This window comes from Myxocyprinus asiaticus, chromosome 41 (assembly GCF_019703515.2).
Source record: "Myxocyprinus asiaticus isolate MX2 ecotype Aquarium Trade chromosome 41, UBuf_Myxa_2, whole genome shotgun sequence".
Taxonomy (NCBI): Eukaryota; Metazoa; Chordata; class Actinopteri; order Cypriniformes; family Catostomidae; genus Myxocyprinus; species Myxocyprinus asiaticus.
In genome coordinates, this window is record NC_059384.1 from 32,089,765 (window position 1) to 32,113,154 (window position 23,390).

Below are 23,390 nucleotides of genomic sequence, written 5' to 3' on the forward strand. Positions count from 1 at the left end.
CCGGCCTGACTTCTTCCCATGGCGCATCCTGCTGCCATCAATGCCCCAGGTAAAGGACACACAAGCACCCGGCCATCCACATGATCTAAAAGAAAATGTGATTCATCAGACCAGGCCACCTTCTTCTATTGCTCCATGGTCCAGTTCTGACCCTTACATGCCCATTGTTGGCACTTTCGACGGTGGACAGGGGTCAGCATGGGCACTCTGACCGGTCTGTGGCTACGCAGCAAGCTGTGATGCACTGTGTGTTCTGACACCTTTCTATCATGGCCAGCATTAAGTTTTTCAGCAATTTGTGCTACAGTAGCTCTTCTGTGGGATCGGTAAAGACAGGCTAGCCTTCGCTCCCCATGCACATCAATGAGCCTTGGGCACCCATTACCCTGTAGCAGGTTCACCAATTGTCCTTCCTTGAACCACATTTGGTAGGTACTAACAACTGCATACTAGGAACACCCCACAAGACCTGCCGTTTTGGAGATGATCTGACCCAGTCATCTAGCCATCACAATTTGGCCCTTGTCAAAGTCATTCATATCCTTATGCTTGCCCATTTTTCCTGCTTCCAACACATGAAATTCAAGAACTGACTGTTCACTTGCTGCCTAATATATCCCACCCCTTGATGTGCAATTGAAACGAGATTATAAATGTTATTCACTTCACCTGTTAGTGTTTTTAATGTTGTGATTGATCAGTATATATATATATATATATATATATATATATATATATATATATATATATATATATATATATATATATATATTTACCCTTGGTAAATATGAGTATCGCAGTCTGTCTCCCCCATATTCTTCAAGGACTCTTATTTTGAAGTTTTTCCCTGCACTACATTTCCCAGAATTCACTGCCCTCATCACTTTCACCTGTTTCCAATCCTCCTCACCTGTCCTCCATTCTATCATTATACATTGTTTGTATAAATACCCTCTAGTTCTGTTCATCCTTTGTCAGTCCTTGAAGTGTTATGTTGTGTTGTTAATTTGTGATGTTAAGCTTTATAGTTTGTTCCACTCCAGCAATTGTAATTATAAGATTGAATGATTCTACTCCTGTGTTTCCTCTCTTCCACTCCAAGACAACCACTGTTACAATAAGCAAAGAAGGCTGTGAAAAAAAAAAATCTGCATTGTTTATCCTTTTGATCTTTCATTAAAAAAAAAATTCACAAAAATCTAACCTTTAATTAAAGTAAAACAATTGAAAGAGGGGAATTATCTCATTATTATTTTTTCTCCCCTTTTTGGATTTCCCAGTTCTCAATGCACTCTTACGTCCTCGTGGTGGTGTAGGACAAATCTCAGTTGCTAGCTTCATGCTATTCTCCGCAGCATCCACGCAAAACTCACCACACGCCCCACCGAGAGCGAACCACATTATACTGACCACGAGGAGGTTACCTCATTTGACTCTACCCTCCTCAGTAACTGGGCCAATTTGGTTGCTTAGGAGACCTGGCTGGAGTCACTCAGCACACCCTGGATTCGAACTCATGACTCCAGGGATGGTAGTCAGTGTCTTTACTCACTGAGCTACCCAGGTCTACTGAAATATCTCATTATTAAATAAATATTTTTCTTCAAAACACATTGGCCACAATTATTGGCACCCCTAGAAATTCTTATGAGTAAAATATATCTGAAGTATATATTCCCATTCATATTTTACATTTTTAGTGCACCTGATTGACTAGGAACATGAAATTGTTCAGCCATGACTTCCTGTTTCACATGGATATAAATATGAGGTAACACTCAGGCCAAATTCCCTTAATCAACAGTGGGATAGACTAAAGAATATAGTTCTGATGTGTGGCAAAAGGCTGTTGAGCTTCACAAAATGGGAAGTGGCTATAAGAAAATAGCCAAAGCATTAAAAATGCCCATTTCTACCATCAGGGCAATAATTAACAAGTTCCAATCAACTGGAGATCTTAAGAATCGGCCTGGAAAAGGATGTGAGTCTATATTGTCTCCATGCACAGTGAGGAGGATGGTTTAAGTGGCCAAAGAATCTCCAAGGATCACAGCTGTAGAATTGCAGAAATTAGTGGGGTCTTGGGGTCAGAAAGTCTAAAAAATATATATATCAGACATCACCTACATCACAAGTTGTTTGGGAGGGTTTCAAGAAAAAAAGTCTCTGCTCTCATCCAACATCAAACTCAAGCATCTTCAGTTTGCCAGACACTACTGGAATTTAAAATGCGACCGGGTTCTATGGTCAGATGAAACAAAATAAGAGCTTTTTGGTAGCAAACATCAGATATGTGTTTAGCGCACACAGAGATGAAGAACTACACAATGCCCAAGGTTAAATGTGGTGCTGGATCTTTAATGCTGTGGGGCTGGTTTTCTGTCAGAGGTCCTGGACATCTTGTTCGGATACATGGCATCACAGACTCTGTCAAATACCAACAGTTTAAAAATCAAAACCTGGCTGCCTCTGCCAGAAAGCTTACAATGGGCACTGGTTGGGTCTTCCAGCAGGACAATGATCCAAAACAAACATCAAAATCAACACAAAAATGGTTCACTGGCCACAAAATCAAGGTTCTGCCATGGTCATCCCAGTACCCTGACCTGAACCTCATAGAAAATATGTGGGGTGAACTGAAAAGGAGAGTCCACCAACATGCACCTCTGAATTTGAAGGATCTGTTGAGATTCTGTATGAAGGAATGGTCTCAGATCCCTTGCCAGGGGTTTTCCAACGTCAATAGGCATTATATGAGAAGACTCAGAGCTGTTATCTTGGCAAAGGGTGGTTGCAAAAAGTATTGAATAAAAGGGTGCCAATAATTATGGACAATGCATTTTGAAGAAAAATATTTAATAATGAGATATTCCCCCTGTTTATATATATATATATATATATATCAGTATATAATATTAATAAAACATTATATTATAATACTGAAGTATTATTTTGGATTATTCTATAATTTGGGGGATTAGATTTGCTTTAGCCTATACAGTAGTATTGTTTTTTTCCAATTTCATTTTTGTTTTTTCCTCAATACAAATCTGGTGAAGTCCTGTAATCTCATTTTCTGTGGTAGTATGCTGATTTTTTGAATTGGATAATAACTTGTAGTGGTATAAAATGGTTGGAATATTGTGAATGTGTTAAGGTCTTTTCACACCAAACATGATGCAATTATGAGAGGCGAATCACAGGCAAATGGCCCTATCCCATAGAAAGCTGGCATAAAAAAATGTTTGCCGTTTGCACATTCACGCCTTTACAAAATGTGGCGCCAATCGTCAAGCAATTTTACCCTGGTATGGTAGGTGGCTCAACACACCTTTAAGCTGGTTCGCCCTCCGCCCATCACCAGGTTAGAAGAAATAACCACATGACAAGTTTGCAAAACAAACAAGAAAAGTAAACGATTCTCTATCGAGCAGATCTAAATGTCACAGATTGCTGAATGCGTGAAGTGAGGAGGACCCAAATGCAAGAGTACAAGATGGGCTTTTATTAAAAGAAAAACTAAATGGAACATAAATCTCTCACGGTGGAGAAAAAAGGAAACAAATCCAATACGATAACAAACCAAAATAAAACAGGAACCAGAAATGAAAACTCTCACAAGGGAGAAACTAAAAGAAATACAAAACCTACAGACAAATAACAAGCATGACCAAAAAGACTAGACTGGGGATAAACATGACATGACCGATATGACTAAACAAAGACAACGAAATGACACCAGACAGAGCACACGGGGAGAATATATGGGAGAGAAATCAGGAGGGAAAACAAGGAGAACAGGTGTCGCAGATGATCGGCTAACAAGGTAATGAAATAACCAGGGCAACGGGGCTGAGATCACTGCGGCATCTGCAAAACAAAAGAAAGAGAGAGACAAGGTGGGGCATGACGCAAGACTGAGAGACACATGGCAATATGAAAACAAAACAAAGCCACGCACTCTCACAGACACAAACACAGGAATATCATGAGTGCATATATAATGGCAACATGCGCTCATGCCAAACGACAGACAAGACGGGAAATTTGTGCGGAGATTCGGCCACATATAAACAGGCAACCAAGACCAAAGCGGCTGAACCCCAGCACAACATGACAATGGATCGCAGCCCAGACAGCAGCGTAAGCGCAACGCGCCCGAGGTCGCGAGAGAAACACAAAACAATTGACATGAGTGCATGCTGTAAGATGACAGAAGAGCAATGCCAATAACCAACAAGACAAGAGAATGCATAACAAGTCCAAAAAGGGCAAGCTGCAGTGGTGTAGTGGTGTCTGAAGAGGTGGGCATACTGTGAACTTATGAAGGACCCCCCCACCCTTCCTCACCTTCCTCCCCAGCTCAGCCACAAAAAAAAAAAAAAAAAATACAATCAACATAAGTGGCTGAACTCTGACACTAACCCCCCCCCACCCCCCCCCACCCCACGCATCTTTCTAACAGCTGAAGCGATGACGAGTGTGTTGTTGATTTGCTTAACAAGGAAGAAACTTTCGAGACAAACACAAACTATTTCAGTTCACCTGCTGGACAAGCTGACTGACAGTATTATCATTTATTCACAGTATGAGGGGTGATTAGAAAGAATCGAGTGTAAAAAATGGTTTAACGGTTAAAACGTTATCATTTGGAACAATATATTACATGCCACTGGCACGCATACTGTATATACTTGTGTTAAGTGCATTTGTATAAAATCACTCCGTAATGCACACTCATAATAACTGTTCAAACAAATGTTTGACTATCTTATCGCCATGTACATCTGCTTGTGTTATATTTGCTCAAAACCCTGCAAGTAACTAATTAAATGTGATGAAATTTAAATGCACCAAAAGTGCATGCAATAAGTCATCAATTTTTATTTGTAAAGCGCTTTTCACAACACAATTTCAAAGCAGCTTTACAGAAACAGAAAAACAAGCTGTATTATCTGTAATGTCCGAGAGTCATAATTGTGTGATTTGATAAAAAATAAATAAATAAGTACATAATATTTGTATTTAGACCCAGTAAGCAAGCTGGCAATCTCACCCAACAAAACCCTTCTTCGGTCTGAGCTATAATTAGATACTATAATACTGCTAATGACAGAGGCTGTTAACAAACATTAAAAATAGCACAGCAATAATGATTTTGTTTTTGGTATTCAAAGGCACAGAGTGCATTGCAAGTCACAGCTATAGTATTATTAATATTTAGCAAAGAAAAACACTTAAGATTTGTAAAGTTGTTTATTTAAAAAGTGATAAAAAGGCAAAGATGCCGCGATATACTGTATATCACATTAAAGATATAAGAGAACTCACGTAAGATTAAATGCAAAGGCCAAACAATGCAGCAATATGGAATAAATTATGAAGACAGTTCACATAAGATCAGATCATTTTTAAATGGAATGCAAGGCAGTGATGCAGCAATACAATTACATATTACATAATATGATATTATTATTATTTTTTTATTATTATTATTATTATTATTATTATTATTATTATTTTTTTTTTTTATGTTTTTAATGCAAACAAACTACACTTCCTCACTGTTGGTTCAGTATTTCTTCCTTAAGTTACTTCAATGTTTAATGTTGGTGGTCAAAACAGCTTTCTGTGCTTTAGTGCCACCAGTTGCTCTGGTTCTGGTAACTGCAACGGCTTCTGACACGTGATCTAAAGCTTCTATATTACTGGTCAGGGCATTTCTTCGTCGGGCAAAGCAAAAAACAATGTACACACTCACCATAAAAATCGCCATGCTATTTGCAGTGAATGTTCGCTCCAGGTGAGAATCGCTCATTAGGAATCTATTGTTTTGATTCAAAATGTTGATTGCAGCGAGAAATCGAGCCGAACATTCGCGTTTGATGTGAAAAGGCCTTAAACCTGTTGCAATTTTCTTTCACAATGCATGTGAAAACAAAAGAGCATGTCTCCAGTTCACTCTGAAGAGCACACAAACTATGTAATTTCATTTACTCGCAGAATTTCGTGGTTTAATGATCAAATATATATCATGATTTTTATGTTATTTTGATTCATTGTGCAGCCCTGAAGGATTTTGAAATTAAGTCTAATGATGCACTCTTAATTAAGTGGCCAAATAAAAAGCACATTAAAATCATTGCTTAATTTTTATCATTAGCAAAATCTTTGCAGTGATATTTGAGCCTTAAATAGCCCTATCCAACAAACTGCGACTGTTCTTTGCAGGTTATTTGTGTTCGCTTTGTTTTAGAAAGTAATAGCTCCTCAGGCACATCCCTACTGATCAACATCAAAATTGCAATAGATCAGTGTTGGGGAAGCTACTCTTTGGAAAAAGTGGTTATCTACACTATAAGCTACAAATAAAAAGTAGCTAACTACATTGAGGTTAATAGTTTTTTAAATATATGAAGATTTAATTCGTTTTATTCAATGTATTCATGTTCTTGCAATAAGAGCAGCATGTATATGACACAAAAACAATGAGGATCTTGATTAGGGTGACAGTGTTGGATAGTTAACTAAAAGTAGTGACACTACTATATTAACTACATTTTTCAGAAGTGTGACAGTAGCTCAGCTTTTTTCACAATGATGTAACTTTTCCAGTAACAAGCTACTTTTCCAGTTCAAGTACTGCTTCAGTGTCACAAAACGCTGCATTTGTCACTGTATTGTGAAAACTAGAGGTGGCCCAATATATCGGATTTACCGATTAATTGGGGCAGATAGTTGCGTTTTTAAACTATCGGCTATCGAAAAATATCAACTCTGATAGTTATTTTTGGTTTAATTTCTCTGTGGCCAGTGCTGGAGGGTTCAACTGTCTGAACTCCTTGGTTCAACAATATAACAGCGCCCTCTAGAGGTTAAAAAAAAAAAAAAAGTCACTGACTCCACGTGGAGTTTGTTGTGCAATGTGACTAGGCTATTTATATAGACAGATGCTTCAAAAGCAGGTGTAAAACATTGAGGAGAAAACCCAAGGTATGTATAAAATACACATTATTATTATTGTCATGGTACAATAAATCAGCAATTTTAGACAACTAAAGGTGGTTTGTTAGTTAATTTGTTTATAACTAATCATTGCAGAGATCTGCATTGCTGACAAGGTGGAGTGGAAGCTAACATTAAAGCTAACATCAGCTGTTCGAATGGTTTGAACAATGTTACAAGTCAAGGATGGAAACTGCTTACTTTTCCTCTTAATACACTCTTTTGAAAAAAAAAAAAAAAAAAGTCACTTATGAAATCGTGCAGATCCGTTTTTTTCCCCCAGGGTTGAATATGTTCCAGTCAGGTTATAAACATCAGCGCTCCGAAGACGTTTTGTTGCAAAGCAGATTAATTAAAAGTTAATTATCAGTAGTAAATCAGTCATTAATGCCAACCTTATGTGAATATGCTGCCTGAGTTTTTTCTTTTGCTCGGCTATTTGCTTGCTTAAGAATACCAAGCACTAGCAAGTTTAATTGTGTGAATGCACACACACAGGAACAGTTTTATAGTTATTTGACTATAAAGTTTCCCAAACTTTCCTCCATTCTCACAAAATTAACTTCTGTCCAAGCTTCCTAATTTTATGATGTAGATACTGTATGTACAAAAAAACAAACAAACAAACAAACAAAAAAACTTTAAGAGCATGGTAAAATATCTATGTCTGAACTATACATTTTATTTTCATAAGAGGTCACATTGTTATATAATATATTGTGTTCATGTGAGGACACATATAATATATACAAAGCCATTCTAAAATTACCTTTAAAAAGACAAGACATGAGTTGATTTCATTTCTATCCCTCTTTCTATCTCCATTTATTGTATTGAATATGACAATAAAATAAAATAATAAATGTTGTCAGTAGTGATTATTTTGAGCATTCAGTCGCTATTTGGCTTTGTAAGGCAATATTTTATGTTACTGCCGAACAAACACATTTGACCTATAATATTGTAATTAATATTTTCATTAATTTCAGATAGCAAAGGCTTTTAAGAAGGTAACAGTGTAAGAGAAATGTATAAAGTATTACCATTGAAAGTGATACTTACTAAAGTTCAGCATTATTTTACACTGAATGAAAGGTTTTCGGCCCGTTTTCCCACCTTTGTTATCGGTATCGGCAAAACCCACTATCAGTCGACCTCTAGTGAACACATCAATGGAGCTGATGGAGAAATCAAACACACTCACCTAAACCGTCCCCTCTCCCTCATGTTGGGAGTGCTGGGGAAACCAAATCATTTTAGTCAATCCATTCTTTTGGACTATTCATGTAAATAAACAAGTTAACATAAATACCTTATATCTAGCATTGGAAATTTTAGAGCGATGGTTTTTTTAAAAAAAAAAAAAATTAAATGAACTTGTTCACATAAATGACTCACTGATTTTCTTGAGACCTTACACAGCCTTCAAGTGACTTTGCCTTCTTTTTTTAACTGTAATAATGAGTTATTTTCAGTTGTTTATCACAATATTTCGATTCAGTTACATAAAATATAAAATGTTTTCTAGTTTGTTAGTATATATTGAGTAAATATTTACTTCAATTGAATGTTTTCACCCTATTGTTTAACCCTTTTAAAATTAACCATTGGTTTTAATATAGTAATATTGCAGTAACCATTACCATTAACCAAATTATTTGTTATTTTGTTGTTACTAAGATATTACTTCAAATACCATGGTTAAACAATGGTTACTGTAGTAAAACCATGTTAATTTATGTAAGGGAATGTCATCCTAATTAAATATATACCAGGTGGTTAGATATTTAACAGTTTCACAGTTTCACTGTATCCATCGGTTTGAAAACAGATGGTTTTCATACCATCAACATTTCCTTTACAGTATTGCATGAATATAAAGTCAGGTTTTTTTCTGAACTTTTCTTAAATCCAAATCTGTTCTATTATGACAGAATCGGCTGTATTTACACAGCAAAATATAAACTTGAAGTGATAAAATAAATCTCTAAATTGATTTTAAAAAAGAGCGCTTACGCAGCCCAAGCGAAGCACACAGACATGTCGGAGCCTGAACCTTTATTTCCCCCACCAAAGCCGTTGAAGTCTGTGGTGTGGGAATACTTTTGGTACGTTAAAGACCCACAAGGCACTATCAATGTTTCTCAAGTACCCAGTTTGTTAGGTTTGTTTCAATAAAGTGTCAGCTCAGCAGAAAACACTTCAAACCTGCAGCAACATCTTCGTGACTGCAGATGGAAATTGCAGATATGAATGTAAGTGAAATATAGTAGATAGGATAATAAATTACAGTGCCCTTTTATAATTATTATTATTATTTTTTAAAACAACAGATACAATAAATTTTTACATGATTTGTAATTACTCATTAGGTTATGGTTAGGCTAACTAATGTAAGTGGTTATATGCAATGTTACGATGGGTCGACTGTCTGTTCATGCATATATTTGCTTGATTAGGCCTATAATGTGTTTATTACAACTACTAATAATACGTTTTATTTTTAAAGTCCTTTGACGTGTTCAGTATGTCTGTGTATTTTCTAGCGGTAGAAAGTCTCAGTACTTGCTCTGCAGCAGCAGCAGTGTAGCAGCTCAGTGTGCTAAGACCAATGTCCTAACAATATGCCATACCCACATTAACATGCTAATCTTTCCCAGAGCTGGTGTGACATAAAGCTGTTTTACTATAATAATATTGTAGTAACCATGTTTTTTTTTTTGTTTTTTTTTTTTTTTTTTTGGCAGAAAACATAGATTTGATGCAATTAGCAATGGTGCAACTACAATAATATGGTGTAAATATAGTAACCATGTTTAATTTTGTGGATGCAATTATTTTACTACAAAATACCATGGTGATATATGATTATTGTATCTGCAGAAGATGTCAGGACAGATCCCTGTTCTAATTGGATTAGTGCATTATTAAGGACTTTATTGAAACCTTTTAACACTTTTTAAGCACATCGAGACATTTTTCTAGAATTTTTTTTTTTTAAACAGACAGATAGAGATAGAGTTCAGTGATTCACATCTTAACTTGCCGGGGGGAGGATGTGTTTAAACGCATCATGGGGCTCACTGTCTCGGTTCGCTCGGCTGCAGCGTGCACAATACAATGTGACAAAAAGCAATAATGTTTCACACTATTGTGAACTACACTCATGCTATTGTAATGTATAATGTAATTAAGTTGAATCATAAACTTTATCATGTAATCATGAATAGTTCACTCTCCGTCTCTGTAGCGGATGTAACCCGATCCTTCCGACGGGTGAATATCCGCAAAGCCGCGGGTCCAGACGGCGTTCCGGGCCGCATCATCAGAGCGTGCGCGAACCAGCTGGCTGGTGTTTTTACGGACATTTTCAACCTTTCCCTCTCTTTGTCTGTGGTCCCCACATGCTTTAAAACATCCACCACTGTGCCTGTTCCAAAACAATCCAAAATCACTTGTTTAAATGACTGGCGTCCTGTTGCTCTGACCCCCATCATCAGCAAATGTTTTGAGAGACTAATCAGAGATTACATCTGCTCTGTCTTGCCACTCAATCTTGACCCGCTGCAGTTTGCTTACCGTAACAACCACTCCACTGATGATGCCATTGCATCTACAATACACACTGCTCTCTCCCACCTGGAAAAAAAGAACACTTATGTGAGAATGTTGTTTGTAGACTACAGCTCAGCATTCAACACCATAGTGCCCTCCAAGCTAGATGAGAAACTCCGGGCTCTGGGCTTAAACAGCTCACTGTGTAGCTGGATCCTGGACTTCCTGTCAAGCAGACGCCAGGTGGTTAGAATAGGCAGCAACATCTCCTCATCACTGATCCTCAACACTGGAGCCCCACAGGGCTGTGTTCTCAGCCCACTACTGTATTCCTTGTACACACATGACTGTGTGGCAACACATAGCTCCAATGCCATCATTAAGTTTGCTGATGACACGACGGTGGTAGGTCTGATCACTGACAATGATGAAACAGCCTACAGAGAGGAGGTGCACACTCTGACACACTGGTGTCAGGAGCACAACCTCTCCCTCAACGTCAGTAAGACAAAGGAGCTTGTGGTGGACTTCAGAAGAAAAGACAGAGAACACAGTCCCATCACCATCAATGGAGCACCAGTGGAGAGAGTCAGCAGCTTCAAGTTCCTGGGTGTCCACATCACTGAGGAACTCACATGGTCCGTCCACACTGAAGTCGTTGTGAAGAAGGCTCATCAGCGCCTCTTCTTCCTGAGACGGCTGAGGAAGTTTGGAATGAACCGCCACATCCTCACACGGTTCTACACCTGCACTGTAGAGAGCATCCTGACTGGATGTATCTCCGCCTGGTACGGCAATAGCACCGCCCACAACCGCAAAGCACTGCAAAGGGTGGTGCGAACTGCCAAACACATCATCGGAGGTGAGCTTCCCTCCCTCCAGGAAATATATACAAGGCGGTGTGTGAAAAAAGCTCGGAGGATCATCAGAGACTCCAGCCACCCGAGCCATGGGCTGTTCTCACTGCTACCATCAGGTAGGCGGTATCGCAGCATCAGGACCCGCACCAGCCAACTCCATGATAGCTTCTTCCCCCAAGCAATCAGACTTCTGAACTCTTGATCTCTCATGATCAATATACATCAGCACTGCACTTTATTACTCCTACTCTTATATCTCACACCGGACTGTCATAAATTATATTATTATTATATTATGTTCTCTCTTAACAACTGACTATCAACCGACAGCCTGAATGTCAATACAGTACAATACTGTACATTCTATATATATATACTTTTTTTTTTTTTAAATATATTTTAATTTTTAATTTTTTTGAATAATGTGTATCTATATAGTAAAAAAAAACAAAAAAACAAAACAGCGTATTGTATACTGTACAGTGTATGTTATTATTTGTTTATTGTGTTGTGTGTAATTATGTATAACAGATGTTTAAATTGTGATGTGTTAATTTGATGTTATTGTAAATTGGTATATGCCTCATCACTGTCACGACTGCTATGTTGATTGGAACTGCACCCAAGAATTTCACACACCATTGCACTTGTGTATATGGCTGTGTGACAATAAAGTGATTTGATTTGATTTTGATTGATTTTGAATGCTGCCGCCCTATGCAACTGTACCGCCTATGATTATACCTTGAAAACACAATCGTGGCGATAAATATAAAATTAAATATGATGTATAAATTATATACAGTATAATAAGAACAAATAACCAACGATGATCTTACAGGACACCGTGTCAGTTCCAGGCACAGTGTAAAATTACTTTTTGTGAATCTGCTGGATGTATTTTACTTTCAACATGTATTCAAACAGACAACATAGGGGGTTTAGAACCTGCAATAGCAGATTCTGGCAGTATCCTGGACACCTTTTAGACCCCATTTAGACCTGTATTTAGGGCTGGCCACATGTGATCTGATAACCCAAAACACATCTTAATACCAGATGGAAATGGGGTCCATACACCAATTCATGAGCTAACTAAGCTATAACTTTAATGCTGCTATTATTGTTAGATCACCTTCCACACATTAAAATGTAAAAAATACAATACAAATAATAATGTTAACAATGTTAATCTTAATAACTCACTCTTCACGCTAATCGATGGTGCCAAAAGTTTCCCTTTGCACCTCCTGGCCGTGATTTTGCGAACTAGCCTCACGCGTGAGAATTTCAAGTTTTACCGCCGCGTTAATCCCCGCGATAGTAAGGGTCATTCTAGTTGGATGCCCACTGTTCTTTTATGATGCTTGGAACAACATGAGGATGAGAAAATAATAACAGACTTTTCAGTTAAGGGTGAACTATTTCTTTAAGTATATATTGTGTTTGTGCTAAAGGACATGTGAGAGCTTTGACTCATGTTCATGTATCTGAGTTATGGCTCTTATTTGCTCAAATCAAAGGGTAATGCTTTTATCAGATCCTGGTAATCAAGTAAAATGGCTTCCTACTCTTTTTCCATTTTACTGAATGGCAGCCCATTTTCTGCATCATACAGATGGAGACAGCTCTCCATTTGCTAATACACCATTTCTCAATGAGTTTGAATTCATCCAACATTTAACTGCCACCAATTATTTCTAGGTATACTGACCTGTTTCCGAGGGGTATTTGTATATCATGCATTATCTACATTCATTTATAAGCAGTGATATGGATTCAATTATGGGCCCAATTACCTTTACCATGTGCTGTAGTTGTGTACAAATGGAAATGCTGAGCCTGACTGCCCCTCTGCCCACTTCCAGACAGACGTAACTTCAATTATTTTGAGATGTGACTTTGCTTGTCCAATTTTAGTGTATTCTCAAGCTGTTGACATGCCAGTGAATTCAAGTACAAACTAATGGCATCAGGGAAATATGGTAAAACTTTCAGCTAGGCATTGTTCACCCAAAAATTATGTCATCATTAACTCACCACAAAAAAATATTTTTTTAAAAGGAATATTCTGGGTTCAATACAAGTTAAGGTCAATCGACAGCATTTGTGGCATGATAACCACAACACATTTTTTAGACTTGTCCCTTGTTTCTTGAAAACAAAAAGCAAAAATCAAAGTTACAGTGAGGTTCTTACAATAAAGGTATATAACTTGTGTTAAAGCCAGAATACTGCTTAGAGTTTTTTTTAAGAAACTCCAGGCTGCTCTTTTCCAAACAATGATACCACTGGTGAACTATTCCTTAAAAAATAAGGTTCTTACTTTAGTGAAGGTAGTATTTTGCCCTCAAATAATCTTTAGCTCTATAGTTAGTCAACTAGGCGAAACCTAATTTGCCAGGAAGGTAATCGTTACTGTTTAATGTATTCTTTAATTACATCTAAAGTGCTGACACACTGCTTTTAAATAAAGGTTCTAGAAGGGCAACCATCGAAGCTAAATCTACACTACATCTGCAGCTCATATCAAAGTACACATAAAAAAGAAAGCAGTGAAAAGATGAATGAGTCATAACAGACAGGTTATTAATGCATTTGAAAAACAAGTACATTAATGTGGGAGGAAAAGTTGAGGTAGGTGTGTTGTTTATGGAGAACTGTTTCCTGCTCGTAAGTACCGGAAATGTATTTCAAGTAGGCTTATGTTTCGGATGACAGTTACAACCATGTGATGTCACTTTTAAATTTACTTTAGACCAAATTTTCTATTATATGGTCCATCGCAAGACTATTATGGCCTTTGCAGTAGACAAGGAAGACAGCACACAGAAGTGACACTGAAGGCCCCTAATAGATGTGTTAACTATAACATAAAATACTGGGATACATGAAGTGAATTGAGGGGCAATCCGCAGGGTCTCCAATGTCAAATCAGGGACCAAGAAATATTAGTGAACTTTCAAAACGTATTTCCAGGCCTGTGTATTGTGTATTTCCACACAAGCTTTGTAAGATAAACCCACACTGAACATGTACCAAACAAAGTCAATTAATGCTCACTCCTGTGTCTGTCTAATGGCCAAATCAGTTTATGTGTTCCCTGGAAGTCGAACCCATGATCTTAGCATTGCTAGTACCATGCAATATCAGTTATAGGAAATAATTGCCTTCACAAAAACAATGGTGAGCTTGATTCGGAGGTTGCATTTTCTCATTACATTTTTACACAACTAATGGTTAGTTTTAGGGTTGGGGTTTGGATTAGGAGGCAGAGGTTGACTATATTACATAATTTACAACTAAAAATATAACTCATTTTTGGCAACACTGTGTGGACATTTCATTCCGAAAACGTGCTTACACCTTCAGCAACTCTTCCAGCTTTGGCCACTGGGGCTACAATGATAAAAATTTCAGTAAGCATTGACCGATTTCAGCAGCAAAACTTTCTAATGACTGATGCTAAATTCACAGTGAGATCAGTCTGACATTGCAGTTTAGAGAGAGCGTACTGTTTAACAGTCACCACTTACCGAGCAAAAACAAAACACAGTGACTATGTCAAAGGCAGTTACCTAAAATTTGCTGGAGAACAATAAATCTATAGTGGATTATGTTTATTTGGTCAAAAATAGCAAACTTTTGGCTTTTTTGTTGTTGTATCTGAGTAGTTTGAAAGGGTGGAGGAGCAGGCCTCATGCCAATGCAACTCATGCATGCAGAGCATGCCCCCAAAGGCACTCACACATATAGTGGTGGAAGATGCAAAACACTGCATAGATTTCCCACAATCCAATGACCCGACCACCCAGGTGCCCCAACTACAATCTCAACTGAGCTAAAAGCTTGTGTTTTATCACTCAGTAATTTGGCAGAGTTCACTATAACAATGTTTTTCAATGCTAAACTAAATCTTCCTGTGGCCCCAGTGTCGTGGTGGACACAATAATCAGCATGCAGGGTATGTTGCCAGTGATGTTCAGTTCAAACTAAATTAAACTCATCTAAGCTCACTGAGTGGCTTAAAATGGGATTTGGTGCTCAAATGTGATCTGAATCTGAGCTTAGAAAGAAATGTTACGTACCTTCCATTCAGGAGATAATAATTTCTTATCTGTTTGATTTGATTAGACTTGAAGCCCTCCACTAAGCCCTCTGTAAACAAACATACATAGAATGTATTAGTATTCAGAAGGAATCATTGCGTTTCGAGCACTACAAAGGCATTATTGATTCCAAACCTCACTTTAGATTCAGCAGCATTGCGGCCTGGTCAGTACAGAATGACTCTTATGACATAGGCTTTACTGTCTGGGATGGTTGCCTTGACAACTGTGCATTTTATAGTGCTAGTGTTTGGATAATTGATGCCAAGAAGTCTTTTCACAGCATCCACATAGATGACTTCCCTTCTAAGCTGGTTTGATGGTTTTAGCTAGTTTCCTAGCCTTGCCAAGCTGGTGTTCAGCTGGTCCACCAGACTGGCAAAGCTGGTCTTCAGCTGGTCTAGCTGTTCTCCCAGCTTGGCCAAGCTGGTCTTCAGCTGGTCGCTTAGTCTGGCCAAGCTGGTCTTCAGCTGATCTATCTGGTTGCACAGCCTGGCCAAGCTGGTCTTTATCTGGTCTAGCTGGTCTCTCAGGCTGGCCAAGCTTGTCTTTAGCTGATCTTTCAGTCTGGCCAAGCTGGTCTTCAGTTGATCTAATCGGTTGCCCAGCTGGGCCAAGCTGGTCTTTATCTAGTCTAGCTGGTCTCCCATCCTGGCCAACCTGGTCTTCAGCTGATCTCCCATCCTGGCCAAGCTGGTTTTCAGCTGGTCTCTCAGTCTGGCCAAGCTGGTTTTCAGCTGGTCTCTCAGTCTGGCCAACCTGGTCTTCATCTGGTCTTACAGCCTGGCAAAACTCGTCTTCAGCTGGTCTTACAGCCTGGCTAAGCTGGTCTTCAGAAGGTCTTACAGTCTGGCCAAGCTGGTCTTCAGCTTGTACTAAAGCCTGGAAAAGCTGGTCTTTAGCTGTTCTCCCAGTCTGGCCAAGCTGGTCTTCAGCTGGTTTACTTGGTTTCTGAGCCTGGTCGAGCTGGTCTTCAGCTGGTCTAGCTGATCTACCAGCCTGGCCAAGCTGGTCTTCAGCTGTTCTCCCAGTCTGGCCAAGCTGATCTTCAGCTGGTCTTGCAACCTGGGCAAGCTGGTCTAGCTGGTTTCCCATTCTGGCCAGGTCTTTTGGTGGTTTTACAGACTTGCATAGCTGGTCTTCAGCTGGTCTTACAGCCTGGAAAAGCTGATCTTCAGATGCTCTTACTGTCTAGCCAAGCCTGGCAATGCTGGTCTTCAGCTGGTTTTACAATCTGGCAAAGCTGGTCTTCAGAAGGTCTTACAGTCTGGCCAAGCTGGTCTTCAGCTGGTATTAAAGCCTGGAAAAGCTGGTCTTTAGCTGTTCTCCCAGTCTGGCCAAGCTGGTCTTCAGCTGGTATAGCTGGTCTCACAGCCTGGCCAGGTCTTCAACTTGTATTACAGCCTTGCAAAACTGATCTTCAGCTTGTCTTGTGGCCTGGCAAAGCTAGTCTTTAGCTGGTCTGACTGGTCTCCAAGCCTGGCCAAGATTTTCTTTAGCTGGTCTAGCTGAACTCCCAGCCTGTTCAAGCTGGTCTTCAGCTAGTCTTCTCTGCCTGGTCAAGCTTGTGTTCAGCTGGTTTAGCTGGTTGACCAGCTGCTCTTCCAGCCAGACCAGAACCCCTATAGAACAAGCAAAAAGATCAGTCTAAACAGGCTGGGAGACCAGCTTAGACCAGCAACACAGTTTCAAATTTTAGCTTGTCCCCTCTTGTTTTGACCACAATCAAAAATTCCAACTCAAAATTCAAGGGCTGTAGTTCATCACTACGTTGTATTACAAACATAATTGTGGTCTCTTTTGAAAGAAGACAAGAAAGTTTGTTGTCCAAAAGTCAGAATTAATAAAAGTCATGAGGAAAAATAGTTAGAATAGCTCAAATTTATTGTAAAGTTATTGACAATTTATTTCCATATAATATTTATATAAAATAATATATGATACTGACCTTCTTTGGGCATAGAAACACAATGGAGCTAAAGCCACAAGTCTGATAATGTTCTTTTTAAAATTTAAGGATGATTACTTTAAAACTCTGAGTTATATGAAACATTTTCCAAGACCATTGATTATGACCGCATTTAGCATTAGCCATTATCATTAGTGCCTAAATGCAGAATGGTAAACAGGACAAAATACACATCATCTAGTGCATATTTCTTACTTTCAATCATAACTGAGTTGTTATAGCAGTGTATTTTACTGATGTCTTGTGGATTCCATTCATATAATGAGGCAGAAAGCAGATTATTTATAAAATATTCAGCCTACAGCTGATAGCAGATCTGCAGCTCTTCTGCACTGACAGAAGTTGACGGGATGGGTTGCCACCCATCCCGTAAAATACGAGATTGTCCCATATTTATAGATAAAATGATACGTCCCTTATCGAATCAATACGGGATGCGATTTGTCCCGTATTTAAGCTGGTCAGATAGCATCATAGTGAAATCATTCCAGATCGCTACTTAAACATTGAAGTCAGAGCCGTAGCCTAGCGGTCTGCTCTCGTTACATGTGGTGCTGATGCATCACAGGTGACCCAGCTCATGAGGTCATTTCCTAATCCCATTCCCACTCTTCTCCCCTGTCAATTCCTGTCTCCTCTCCACTAAATCTGTCATTAAAAAGCCTACAAAAGACCAAAAAAAAAAAAAAAAAAAAAACATTGATTTAAGTTGGAAAATTTGCCTACAGTGGGTAAGAGACCATCTGAAAAGTCCACACATTGTGCTAAAGCATGCTAATTCTGTGGAGGGTGTGATAAGGGACCGTCTGAAAAGTCCACAAATGGTGCTAAAACAGTGTTAACACCTAATTTACGTGACTAAATTCTTCTAACAGTGTGACTTGGAGTGTGAGTTGGAATTCCTTTCATCAGGTTCTTATTGATTTAAATTCAGTCTTCTCTTGGAATTTCTTAAGACAAACAAAATCAGTTGTTTTCTTACACTCAACCAAATATTTTAGCTTTTTTTTATTATTTAAAAAAAAAAAAAAAAAAATATATATATATATATATATATATATATATATATATATATATATATATAGGATGTACGCATTTATATTTCATCTAAAAAAATAGTGTATTTTGCATTTGCCCTTATGAAAATGTAATGTATTTAAATATTTATTTTTATAGTTTTAACAGTGGTATTTGTAACAAGACCATAGTAAACACACGGAAGCATGTATCTTCTTCACTACCGTGGTTAGATGTAACATGATTTCTATAAAACAAATTATAGAATTTATGTAATTACAAACAGTAGGCCTACTCTAAACACAATAAATACAAAATATAAACATTTAAAAGTTGTAACAAAAATGTATTATATTCCCTCACTTCCCTAATGTAGCCTATGACAAATTTAGTAGAGTTGAAGTAGTGATATGATAATATGAATTATGAATCTATTTCTGCCTAAAGTAAAGTTAGTGTTACTATAGTAAATTCAAGGGTGGTCATGTAGAATTCTGTGCCAAATTCAAATGATTTCCGCATCTCGCGCCTTGCTTCTCACTGATTCTCACAGCGCTGCAATGATCAGAGGTGCACGTTTAAGAGCTTGAGACCGTTCTGTGAGTAAAAACTCACCTGCTTTGCACTTGTGCTGCTCTGTCCATTGAGCCTTATCCACCTACAGAGCCATACAGTGGTACAAATGCATTTTAACCTGTATAATGGAGTCTAGATAAACATTTTAATGCAAACAGGAACTTGATGATAGATTTGATTAACATAACTGATAAACGCCCCCCGTTTGTAACCTAATGCACCCTTCTCTGCTAATTTGCTCTCAGTGCCCCCTGGCATCCTTTGAATGCTCACTGCCCACCCCAGTTGAGAAACCCTGGTATAAACCAACCAAAATGTATACATAAATAAGAAAAAGAAGACAAATAATAAAAAAAACAAAAAAAACAAACAAACAAACAAAAAAACATAAAAGATGTATTTTTCTTATATATAAGTCATGGGTCAGGACATTTCTCACTTTAGCATATAAGAAAGGATCACATTTTTTTTTTTTTTTAATTAATAACGCATATTAACGCTAAAACTGTGGAGGATGTGGTTAGGGTAATATTTTGACATTGACATAAATTAAGAAATTACTCTGGCAGTAACATTTCTACTGTAAAACAGTGGTCTTACTGTATATTGATGCCTGAGGCTTAGAACTTTTTATGATATATAGTTTGTCATGATTAATTACGTTCTTTACATTAAAACTATTGAGTAACTTTAAACAAGTGTAAACAAAGAACGCTTCAGAGCGTGGGCGCCCTGAGAAACGTTAACAGTTTAAGCAAAATAATAATAATATAATAATAATTTCAGCAGGGTTTTGCCATCTGCCTCAAAAACGTATTTATCTCTTAGGGGAAGTCCAAACTCTTGGCCCATGATGGCTGGAGAGAAAACAGTTTCTCAGCATTTGCTCTGGCTCATTGCATCCTCATCCAGACAGGAACAGGTGAGTTTCAGGCAATGCTAGAGGTGCAAAATGCTGAGGCTGGGAAGCAATCTTGATGCGAGTGAAGTGTGTCCCAGGGCCCTTGCTGTAAACAAAGAATCGTAAAAACGCTTCTGTTACTGATAAAACTCTGAGACAGATCAAGGCTGAAAGATTCAACAAGACTTGAACAGCAAATCAAGATCCTATCCCTTTTTGTTTGCCAAGGGACTCTACATACTATATTAAAGCATTATTCTTTATACAGTAGCTCTAGAGAGGACTTTTGTGGAAGAATCACTCACCGCTATTCAAAATTACTTCCATAATGCTAGAGATAGATAAGCGGTGGGAAAGCAAAGTGAACTGAAGTGAAGCTAGACCTTGCCACATTCTATTAGATTAAGACCCTGCAATGAAATGTCCAGAAATGCGCCTGAAGAAGACAAGTTCTTGTTCGCTCTTGTCTCTGGTCAACAGGGCAGATTCTATGTGACATATTTCTCAGATTTAGTTTGATCTACAAAGCAAAACACCAGACTTAGTGTCCTGGGAGACTAAGGCTGTAGTTTTCATCATGACCTATATGTTAGTTGCTTGACATTTCTAGCACAGGTGACCACTGTCCTGTAACGGGATTTGTAAAGTTCCTGACTTGGATGCCACTAACTGGTTATCATTTGAATTTTGTGAAATACACAGAAATGAGAGTGAACGGTTGAGAATTTGCAAATGTGCCGGAGAGTTCAGAGCTAATCCCATCAAATATGGGGAGCAGAATAAATCCATGTCAAACATAACTAATTAACAAGAAGATAAGTATAACATGCCACAGTATGACAGAAACAGCACTGCTAAAGATGCTACAGTTACATTTTTCTCAATGATAGACTCCATGTGAATTCAGTTTTAAAGTTAACTTCCTTGAGCCTTATAACATTATTTGCATCATCAATTATTGTGTGATGCTTGCTATCTGGGGACATACGATATTAAAATGTTTACTTGAAGAGGGAATATAAGCCAAGTCCTGAAGGGAATTAGTTTGCACATGTCTCACAGTAAAATTCTTTCAACTTTTTAATATATTCTTAAAATTTTAATATAATTGCAATATGTTGGCATAGAAGGATTTAGCAGAATCGAAAAATAAGAATCGAATGGCGTACCTGATGAATTCCCCTGACATTAAGAATATCTGTGTTATTTAACATTGTCTGAAATTTTCCCATTGACTGTGGTAAGTAGCTTCTTTATGTTATAGACATTGCCTTTACTGTTTTGAGTTGCAAACATACTGCCTGAAGGAAATTAAGGAGAAACGTGTATAATACTAAACAAAATAACCCTGCTTCACCTCTTCTGACATGCAACTTAATATCACAAATATAATTTTTTTTTAAATGGTAAAGAAGTGTGTTTGTCATCAGAGCTGCCAGAAAGAATGCTATTTCATTGTTAACGCTGCATATTTGAGCAGAGAGAGCCGAGGCCTACGTCCACGCTATCGCAAGCTCAGCCATTAATCCTGTACTTCAAGGTCAAACACAGAGCTGCTGCTGTCTGAGCACCGTGGCTGCCAGCAGAGGAAACGGATTGTAACACTAAGGAAGAGGAAGAGACACACAAGGTGAATCTATCAAAACCAGCGTATATGGTCTCAGGTTACATAAGTAGACCGATTGCTGAGATGTTGTTGCATAACCAGGTTCTTTTCAGTGTGGCACACTATTGCATGTTACAAATGTTTTATGTTGGATCTGAACTGCCATGCAAAGGCAAAACGCAGTCACTACACATTTTGTCAAAATTGAATTGTGACTGAATTGGGTCTTTAATGGTGCTTTCACAATTGGTTTGATTGCTTTGACCAAACCCGAGTTCATTTCCTCCCCCTTCCGCTGCCCCACTAGTCTCTGGTCACATCATATTATTTGGGTTCGAACCGCGGTCCGATTACGTCATCAATGTGAATACAAGTGGCAGCTGTTTACAACTGTAACTAGGTAACAACTCTAGAAGACGTCACTGTGTTAAGTGAAGTATTAAAGTTTGTCTCTTTGGATTTACCATGAAAACGTTTCATGCACAGAAAACACTTGTGTTCATCTATTGCTGATGAATTAAATGTGCAATAATGTGATGAATATTAGCATCTGTCTGCTGCGAGCCCGAGGATGCATTGCAAGAGTTGTGAAGAATGTGAGCTGCTCTCTGAAGGGAATTTATTTGGAGACGAGCAGGTATGAGATAATCATTATACCATAATAATTGCAATCTCGAGCCTGCAAAGAGGCAAATTATACATCATCACAAGAGGTTCACTTCCGTGATTTGGTACGATTGCGTTCATATCAGCAGCGAACCGTACGAGAGTTCACATGAACTGTACCCCAGTTGGTAAGGTCACACGTAACGTGGAGGAGGAGTCAGGATGCAAGTTTTTTTTATTTTTTTATTATTATTTGGAAATTTAAATTTTTAAAATTTATATTGTTTTTAAATTGTTTTGGACTGTTTTGGTTTGTGAACGGCACAAGTTTCTCTTGTAAACAATAACGCGCTTCCTGACTCCTCCACGTGACGCGTGACCTTACCAACGAGCTTACGTCAATCCCTTTCATGAGCGCATGTCACAGAGATGTACAGAAGTGAACATTTGTAGTTAAAAAGTATATAAGCATTGTTTTGTTTCTAAACATAATCAATCATTGGCGTTCAGAAGAACTGTATTTGTCAACTGGAGTGATTATTTTGATGCACCCTAAATATGCATTTTAGACTGTCAAAAAATGGAGGACATTCACTTGCATTGTTTAGAGGAGGAGACCTGAAATGAAATCCTAAAAGTCTTAAATTCTGTTTTGATGAAGAAAGAAACTCACATACACTCACCTGAGGGTGAGTAAATGATCAGCAAATTTTTATTTTTGGGTGAACTATTCCTTTAAAGTCCTTTCACATGACTTGTGTCATGGCTTCAATGCACAGCTCAAGGGCCATGTGTCACTGTGACCTCCACATGAAAAGTGCTGCAGATAGTGTAAAGGAAGGGTGATGTTAAAAGGTAGCACTAAAATCAGACTTGTACATAGTAAACAAAGAGAACACGTATTTGAGATTAGAACAGATAAAAACAAAAACGTAATGGTGATGGCTTAATATATCACATCACGCCACAAATTTTATTTATTTATTTAAGTGACACGACAAACAAATGTTGACAATTACAAGTTACAGAGAAAGCATATCACACAAATATCAGATGTCAGCAAACAACAGTTGAGAGAGGATTACAAAAATATATATATATATACACAGGTACATCTCAATAAATTAGAATGTCGTGGAAAAGTTCATTTATTTCAGTAATTCAACTCAAATTGTGAAACTCGTGT